The sequence below is a fragment of the Podarcis filfolensis genome (genome assembly GCF_964270895.1).
Source record: "Podarcis filfolensis genome assembly, chromosome: 14".
Taxonomy (NCBI): domain Eukaryota; kingdom Metazoa; phylum Chordata; class Lepidosauria; order Squamata; family Lacertidae; genus Podarcis; species Podarcis filfolensis.
The window spans coordinates 17,236,394-17,244,986 of record NC_139616.1 but is presented as its reverse complement, the minus strand read 5'-3'; the positions used below and the strand labels follow the sequence as shown (position 1 = coordinate 17,244,986).

Below are 8,593 nucleotides of genomic sequence, written 5' to 3'. Positions count from 1 at the left end.
GAAGTGATGGTCTAGTGTGATTTATATACTTAATTTAGTTTTTAGAAACCTTGACATCCACCTTTCTGAAGCTCAAGGCGGTTTGTAAACACAACAACATCGCAATAAAGCAACTCCTCCTTGGTCTCAGCTTTCGCATCTGTAAAATGGCTATAAGACACTTCCTGTTTAGCGACTGAAATGGGAGATGTCGGTGTTCAAGCTTGCTCTGCTACAGCGTATAACTTTCCTCCAGGAAAGGGGTGTGATGCAATCCACCTCTCCCACTAAGCTATTTGGTATAGGACAAAAAAAATATTGACAGAACATTCTAATAAAACCTCCATGAAGATAAACTGCTGCCGCCGGTCTTGTGAGACGCGACGATCTTGATCCCGCAGGCAATTTTAACCTGGAGATTGATGCAGAGTTAAGCCAACATAAATGTGCGAGAACTTCAGAGCGGGCGCCAGACAGGATTTCCCAAAAGTGAGTGAAAATGAAACCACTAATCTAAATAGGTGGTTGTAATTTTCAACCACACATTTTCAACGGGTGTGGTTGTAAGATGTACCTGGTACCTTCCTCTTACACTGGATTCACTCTCTGTATACTTCCTGGAGGGGTAGTGTGGTATAGTGGCTAGAGTGTTAAGACTAGCGCCAAAAGACCTGGCTTCGCATGCGCAGCTGACCACGAACACCGTGGCCCAGTCACTCTCTCTCAGCCTCAACTACCTCACAGGGTTGTTGTGAGGATATAATGGGGGGGGGAATAGGGGCGGGACGTGTGTGCCGCCTTGAGCTCCTTGGAGGATAGGCGGGGTGTAGTAATATAAAAATAAAATATTATTTGCACTACCGAGTGTTCTGGGCGGGGGAGGAGTTTAGGCGAACGATCAGCCTTCTAGTATTCTTTGACTGCCTTGATGGTGTGAACAGAAGGGTAGTTAAAGTGATAATTAATGTGCTGATCATTTGAATGTCCCATTATTAATAAGATAATTGGTTCTGTAAAAGGGCTGTTGGGGAACGCACCGGGCTATACCTCGTCTTGCAAAACCCGTCGTTGCCTGGTTCCAGAATCTTTCCGCGAACTGCCCACAAAGCCAAAAGCGAATTAAGACCCCTCGGTGCGGACACAAGGTATTGTTTCCGGAAGCAGGGCTGACGGGAATGGAGGATTCCGGTTCCCCTACCACGCCACCCCTACTTCCACATCTCGAATAGCAAAGTCCGCGGCAAGCCAAGGGCGGAAGGTGAAGCCGCAGATGGAATGCGTTTTAGGGCTTGTTACCTGTCCAAGGTGCTGAATCGGGATTCCGATTGATGGACGTGAACACAGTTTAAATGGTGCATGCTGACAACTTTGAGCCCAGGGAAGCAGCCACGGGACAGCACTTTGTGCAGCTCTGTCCAAGTGGATTCCCTAGGCAAGGAAAGTGTATCACAATCTTTTAACACGTCACATGACTCCTTGTTAGTTGATCCAGTATTTTTGTTGTTGTTGTGGGTAAAGATTTTTATTCCTTCAGCTTTACAGTGTTTTAACCCAAGCTGTAACATGGTGAAGCTGGTTAGAATGTAGCCACTAAAGTTTAATAAATGTCTTCAGCAGAAATGGGAGGATTTGTGTATTAAATGGGAACTTCCTTCAATATGTTAAAAAGGCAGTTTGGTAATATCCAAAATTGTGGGTGAATTTAGTCAATGATCAGTTAAAAGCCAGGTGATTAGCCAATCAAAGCTCCAGTCCTGTACCAAATTACCTGGGAGTAAGCCCCACTAAAATGACACAAAAACTCCATCTATTTCCTCCTCCTCTCACACGTACTCCATATATCATACACAGAGACAGACAAATAGAAATGGAACATCTTATTTCATATAAACCTGCCTGAAATCTAGGATCTTCTTCAAAGCTTTACTTTCAGAGATTAGATAGCTGATGATTGAGGAGAAAGCGTCTTCAGTGGCGAGGCCTTATTTAGTTAGGTTCAACAGTAGTACCTTTCTGGTTAAGTTTTTAATTTGGTTAACTTTTTAATTCTCACAGACTTTTAGTGTTTGATGGTGAAGCTTGTTTTCATTGGTTGATGCTGACAAATTTACCCTGGTTTTAGATGGTTTCCCTGTTGGTTCTGTTGTTTTAAATTACATCTTCCTGGGTTTTTTGTTTTTTTTAAATGCTTTTATGATTTTTTAAAAAGCAAACTGTTTTGGATATTTTGAACACTGAATTCTGAAACATAATCCCCACACCACCACACACAACTATAGTTCTTTTATAAGAATATTCTTCCTTCCTCTCAATACCTGCTTTGCTGCCTAAGTTTTGTTCTGGATACTTGATGTGCCAGAGTCTTAACATTTTTATTAATGTTAACAACAGGACACGAGAAGGCAATATAGGATTCTGGGCTCATCTCAGCTAGCAAATATTCCCCAGATTATTTTAAAATAAATGCATGTTTTTAATTGGCTGCTGTTCTACCATTTCATTAATTGCTTTAACTACTGTGGATTTATAATGATTATTATGGCAGTGTATTTGTATTGATTTTACTCTTAGTAGCTACCTAAGGCATGCTCTCATGAAAAGCACAGTTATAACTTGGGACAGCTAGATTCAAACTCAAGTTCCATTCTGAATGTGCCTGCAGTTTTAGATTATTTTCGCTGCCCTGAAAAGGGTATTTGGGGTCCTATTCTCTGGCTGTTAGTAAGGATCAAAATGGCAGGTACTAGGAAATCACCTTTTCAGAGGTTTTCCTCTGATCTTAGATGGTGTTTGAAGAAACTTCTTTCCTAACTTATCCTGGCTCTTGTCTACATTATTATGCTGGTGTGATTTTCATTGTCTTGGGGGTTTTTATTATGTAGGGCACCTTCTGAAGAACTTTATTTCTAAAAGCGGGGTCCATAAAACTAGCAATAACATTTTTTTTTAATATGCTACTGTTTGAAAAGATGGTGTACAAAATTAAAAGCACTAGAGAGAACAATACAATGACAGCTATCTAAACAACAACAACTACCCACAGATGACAGCAAAAGGATCTAATAACATTTCAAAAATTCAAAGCAGAATCATATCTCTGTGTGTTGTTTTTTAAACACTTCCCACAGACTGCCTCAGAGGAGTCTGGGGCATTGTTTCAGGCAGCAAAGCAGTGGCCAGATGGGTTTTTGCGTGCTGTTATCCTTCATCCACTGAGAGGAAGACTGGGGTTCTCACGTTCTGCACCCTCAGGGCCCACTTTAAGAGGCATAAAAATTACTGAGGTGCACCAGTCACAAAATAGCAGTGCAAAGACAGAGTCAGACTCAGCAACAAAATGGAGATGGCGATTGGCACAATCAGCTGGCAATTACTGATACCGTTTTCTGTTGTTATCTAATCCTTCTTCGGAAATTTTGTGATTTCCTTATGACAGTGAGTTCCATAGTTCATCTTTTCTCAAGCTAAGTACATGCATGTTGGTTCTGGAGGTATTATGATTCAGACTTCTAATTTCAGACAGAATTTGCTTATTCGGGGGCTATAAGTGGAGGTTTTTATTTTATTTTTCTCTTCTCCTCCCATGCCTCTCAAATCATTTTTGCTCATCTCTTGCCATTTCTTCTTCCCTTCCCCTTTCACGCTTAACCTGTACCATTATGCCCACCCACAAACAACCAGTTTCTTTCATCCCTCCTCCCTGCCACCCCTTTCCCCTCTTAAATAGCATCCCTCTCTTACCCTCTTCCTCTCTGTTCCAAGTCAATTATTACTGCTTTCGGAACTGCTAGCATCTGTCTAACCTAAAGGTTACTACATGGCTAGGTGATTGGCTACAGTGCTGAGGTGCACCTGAAGGTGAGCTGGAGCTCACTACTCTCCACAATGTGGGAAATGCTGACATACAAGTTACCCAACACTCCCTTGCGACTCCATATTGCAAGGGAATACAGCAGTGGAGAGCAAGCTGTCTTGCAGGGAATCCTTTTCTTGAGGAACTCTTGATAAACTTCCAGAGAAGTCCAGGGCTCCCAATTTTAATTTTTGTAACACTGGCTGTTGTTGTTTTTTACTACAGAAACTATATTTATTACAAGTACTTATGCAAATACCAGACATGAACTTAAAAGAGGCATTCCCTCCTGTGTCTGACACAGATTATGCCTCATATAAGATTTCTCTTCTAAGAGATTATGTTTCTTATAAGATGGTGCCTGTTATACAACATAGTTGCATCATCAGTAAAACAAGTCCCTTTAGAACCTTTTCCTCACCTGCAAACTGATATTTAATTAGTTGATGACTTGATTAACATTTGCACTTTAGGTGACTAAATTCATTAATTGTGTGACAGCCCTATTACCTATGTCCTATAGTATATCATGGACTGATTCTCTTAGTGTTGATTCTGATGTGGTTAAAACAGCACCAGCTGCAGAGGAGGCAGCTATCGGATGGCTTGAGGGAACCCTGAAGATTTTCAGTACTACATTTTAGCAAAATCCCTGAAGGAGTACCCCCTCAAACAGCTCAATAAGGACTGAGCATGCTCAGTGGGCATGGAATGTTGGCTAACTGGTGGAGGTGGCAGGGGAACTGGACAGGACAACTGGTGGAATGGAATGGAGTATCTTGGTAGGGGACATGACTGGCTAGCTGGAACCCTGGACAGGAGCACTCCTCCACATATCGGTCCACTTGTGTCTTTCTAGTGGGGAGAAATCACAGCTCAATGGCAGAGTGTGTTTTTCATGGGCAGGAAACTCCAAGTTCAATGCTTGGAATGCCCGGGGGGGGGGGATATGGGAGGCAGGAGGTGAGTGGAGGGAAAGTTTGCTTGAGAACCTGGAGAGCTGTTGCCAGTCAGAGTAGAGAAGACTAGGTTCCATGGACAAATAGCTTGGCCCAGTATATGGCAGCTTCCCATGTTCCTGTGAGTTGAACTGAATCATGGGTCTCCTTGTTTCTCCAGTATTTTGTCCAACTCCTTACTTTGAGAGAAGGGTACCCATGTTGACTTGTCTGCAAGGAACCCTCAATGTCATGGAGTGGTTGGATGCAGAGGAATGGTGGGAGGAACTAGTGAAGGGAAGGAGGCTCAGATCCTGGGAAGTGGTGGTGGGACACCAATGACTGGTCAGAGGGAGAAGAGGGAGATGCCTGGGAAGAGGAGGACTCAGAAGCTGAAGAGGTAACAGGGTTTAGTGAGAAGGGAGAATCTGTGGCAGACAGAAGTCCAGAATCAGATGCAGAAGTTGAAGCAGGGGAGGAGGGAGGCCAAGAGGCAGAGCTGAGTCAGGCTGGTGAAGAGTCATGCATGCCTCCCTCCCCCTGTTGTGACAAGCTCCCCTCCCACCGGTCTCCTAGAATCAGAAGAGGCATGAAAAGCGTGGAGGAAAGGTTGGCTTTATGCAGGCACAGTCTCCAATTGCTTTGGGGAAAACCCTGGAGAGGAGGGGATTTAGATGGCTGTGGGGAAGAGGGGATTTTCAGTCTTGGCAACTGATCCATGGGGCAAGACCTACCAGGGAAGAGCTGCTGTGTTCATTAGGCCTGACACTACACCAAGACGGTGCAGATTGTGTTCTTGTTAATAAACAGCTAACTTCAACTTGTATGGTGTGATTTACTGCCAGCTCACTCCTGGCACTTGAGCACCGCAGAGTGATTGATGCTATGAGGGTAGGATTTTGAGGCTGAGGTCCAGGGCCCCACTGAGCAGAAGGGCACCTAAGCACAGCAGGTTTGGCTAACTCTATTTTGAAGGAAGTGAGGTATATGCATTAGCATCTAATGTAGTCAAGGTCTCCCTCAACAAGACGGGGGAGAAATGCAATTTGTATTTAAATTTGAATCTATCAAATTCATACTTTCTGAAACTATATGAGAACCGAAACAAAGCCATCATTTGTAATTTGCATTTATCCAGATTTTGCAGTGCAGTTCTCCCAGCAAGCAACGCATTACATTAGGGAAGAGCACTTGCAAAAATGTGTACATTAGTCAAAAATGCATACAAAAATATGTTCATTGGGAGAAATTGGCACTAAAATGCTGAATTTCCATGAGGGTAAAATAAACAAATCACAGAAATGCAGCTAACTGAATTTAAGTTTGGAAGAATGAGAAACTGAGAGGACTGAAATTGATAGACCCTTTAATCCCTACACTGGAATCACTGCTGGCTCTTAATGTAAATCCATGTAAACTGACAGCATCATCTCAATCAGAAATGGGGAGCTGTGGCCCTCCAGATGTTTTTGGGCTACAGCTCCCATCAGCTCCAGCCAGGATGGCGACCCTTCTCTGTCGTTGGTCTAAAACATTCCCAGCACCCTATCTTTCAAAGGAAGATTGGCAGAGTGATGAGCAAGCTGTTTTTCAGTGACAGTCGCCCACCATAACTGATCTTTCCATCAAGGAATCACTGCTATGTTTCCAAGGAACCCCATGGGTTTCCTGGGGCACAGTTTGGTGTATCTAGACAGCACCCCAACCTACTGTAAATGGGGGCCTTGTTGTTGCAGCCCGCCTCTGATTGCAGGTGTGGGTTCATGTGGGCCTAGTTGATGACTTGTTTTCCTTCGGGCTTTCTTCCCCGATTTTCTGCTTGTCACTGAGCGATGAATAGGGCTCTGCCTTGTCTACAAAGAGCCAGACAATGTCTTGTTCTAACCTTGCCGGCAACCAGCATAAATAAATAATAAAAAGGGGGGGAAGGAGGGGAAGAGGGAGAAGAGTGCCATTATGCATGCTTTGTAGCCTTTCACTGAACATTCCTGAAGGAGAAGCTGCCCACCAGTGGCGAAGGTGGAGGATTGTCTTACAACGGTGCCTCTTCTTAACTCCTTCCATGTCTGCCTGGTGTGGAGGAACTTAAATACACATACAAAAATGAGGTGGTGTCAATACACAGTTTGGAGGATCTGAGTTTTGGACTATTATTCACAACTCTTTCCACAACTGTAAAAGAGGAGACTTGTGGGGTGTGAAACACAGAGCAGTCAAATACAACATTTCTAGAGTGGACATAAAAAGGGGATGTCTGGACCAGCCAGTTGGAACTTCCTGTTTCTTCCTGGGCTGGGACAAACTTCCTCTACATGTGACCAGAGGTGGGCATGACCTCACCTGTACAGGTAACAAAATAGGACAGGGGAGGCAGCCATCTCTGTCTCTGACTCCATTCCTTGAAGAAGCAACATCTTCTTCCTGCGATGCGCTCTTGGCTTCCTGCCAAGAGAGGACAAAGGAATTATCTCCTTATGGGATAGATTCCACGTGTATATATTTTGTAACTTAAGACTGCCTTCTGGGATCCATCTGTGAACACGATGTGTGAGTAAACTATTTTATACTTTTATACAAGACTGTGTCGTGTCTATTCTTTTTATGAGGGAATAAAAGGGAATTACCAGGAAACTTATTTTAGAGACTTATACAAGCCTGGCAAACCTATCCGCTGTGAAAGTTTAAAAGGGGAATGTTACTCTGCTAAATTGTAGAGCTTGTTAACACAAGTTGGGAAGGATATAATTAAACAATATATCCTCTCCTGCCTCCCTGAACATTCTCAAAAGACTGAGAGGAGATAGGATAGCCATCTCAAGAGCTGTCACATGGAAGATGGAGCAAAGTTGCTTTTTCCTGCTCTGGAGGGTAGAACTCGCCCCAATGGCTTCAAGTTACAAGAAAGGAGATTCCAATGAAACACCAACAAAAACTTTCTGACAGTAAGAGCTGTTCCAATAGTGGAACAATCTCCTAGTCTCCCTCAGGAGGTTGGGAACTCGCCTTCCTTTGAGGTCTTTAAGCAGAGGTTGGATGGCCATCTTTCATGGATGCTTTAGCTCAGATTCCTGCACTGCAGGGGGTTGGACTAGGCAACAACAACAACAACAACAACAACAACAACAATTTATTAGTTATACCCTGCCTATCTGGCTGGGTTTCCCCAGCCACTCTGGGCAACTCCCAACAAAATGCTAAAAACACGATAAAAGATTAAACATTAAAAACCTCCCTAAACAGGGCTGCCTTCAGGTGTCTTCTAAAAGTCAGATAGTTGTTTATTTGCTTGACATCTGATGGGAGGGCGTTCCACAGGGCGGGTGCCACTACCGAGAAGGCCCTCTGCCTGGTTCCCTGTAACCTCACTTCTCACAGTGAGAGAACCGCCAGAAGGCCCCCAGAGCTGGACCTCAGTGTCCGGGCTGAACGATGGGGGTGGAGACCCTCCTTCAGGCATACTGGGCCGATGACCCTTGAGATCCCTTCCAAGTCTACAATTCTATGATTCAGAGGAGTTTGTCTTAATGGGAAGTGCAGTATGCAGCTGTGGTTAGGGTTAAAAATGGGACCTACAACAGAGTATTGCACCATGAAGTGCTCCTCCAGAATGCCAGACTGGCAGCCATGCCCTTTTTCAGGATATTCCTTTCCCTGCAGTTTCCCATTTTCTTCCTTGTAGTTGTTGTTGTTTAGTCGTTTAGTCGTGTCCGACTCTTCGTGACCCCATGGACCAGAGCACGCCAGGCACTTCTGTCCTCCACTGCCTCCCGCAGTTTGATCAAACTCATGCTGGTAGCTTCAAGAACACCATCCAACCATCTCA

At 44.0% G+C, this 8,593-nt stretch overlaps 1 long non-coding RNA gene across 1 annotated transcript in view; it reads left to right on the top strand.

Moving 5' to 3' along the window:
• The first annotated feature begins 295 nt into the window (after positions 1-295).
• The window catches only part of LOC310749783, an 82,488-nt gene continuing 74,190 nt past the window's right edge, over positions 296-8,593 (top strand). Inside the window, exon 1 of the long non-coding RNA XR_014541779.1 lies at positions 296-468. This is a non-coding gene — a long non-coding RNA (uncharacterized lncRNA). The remainder of the gene's footprint in view (positions 469-8,593) is intronic.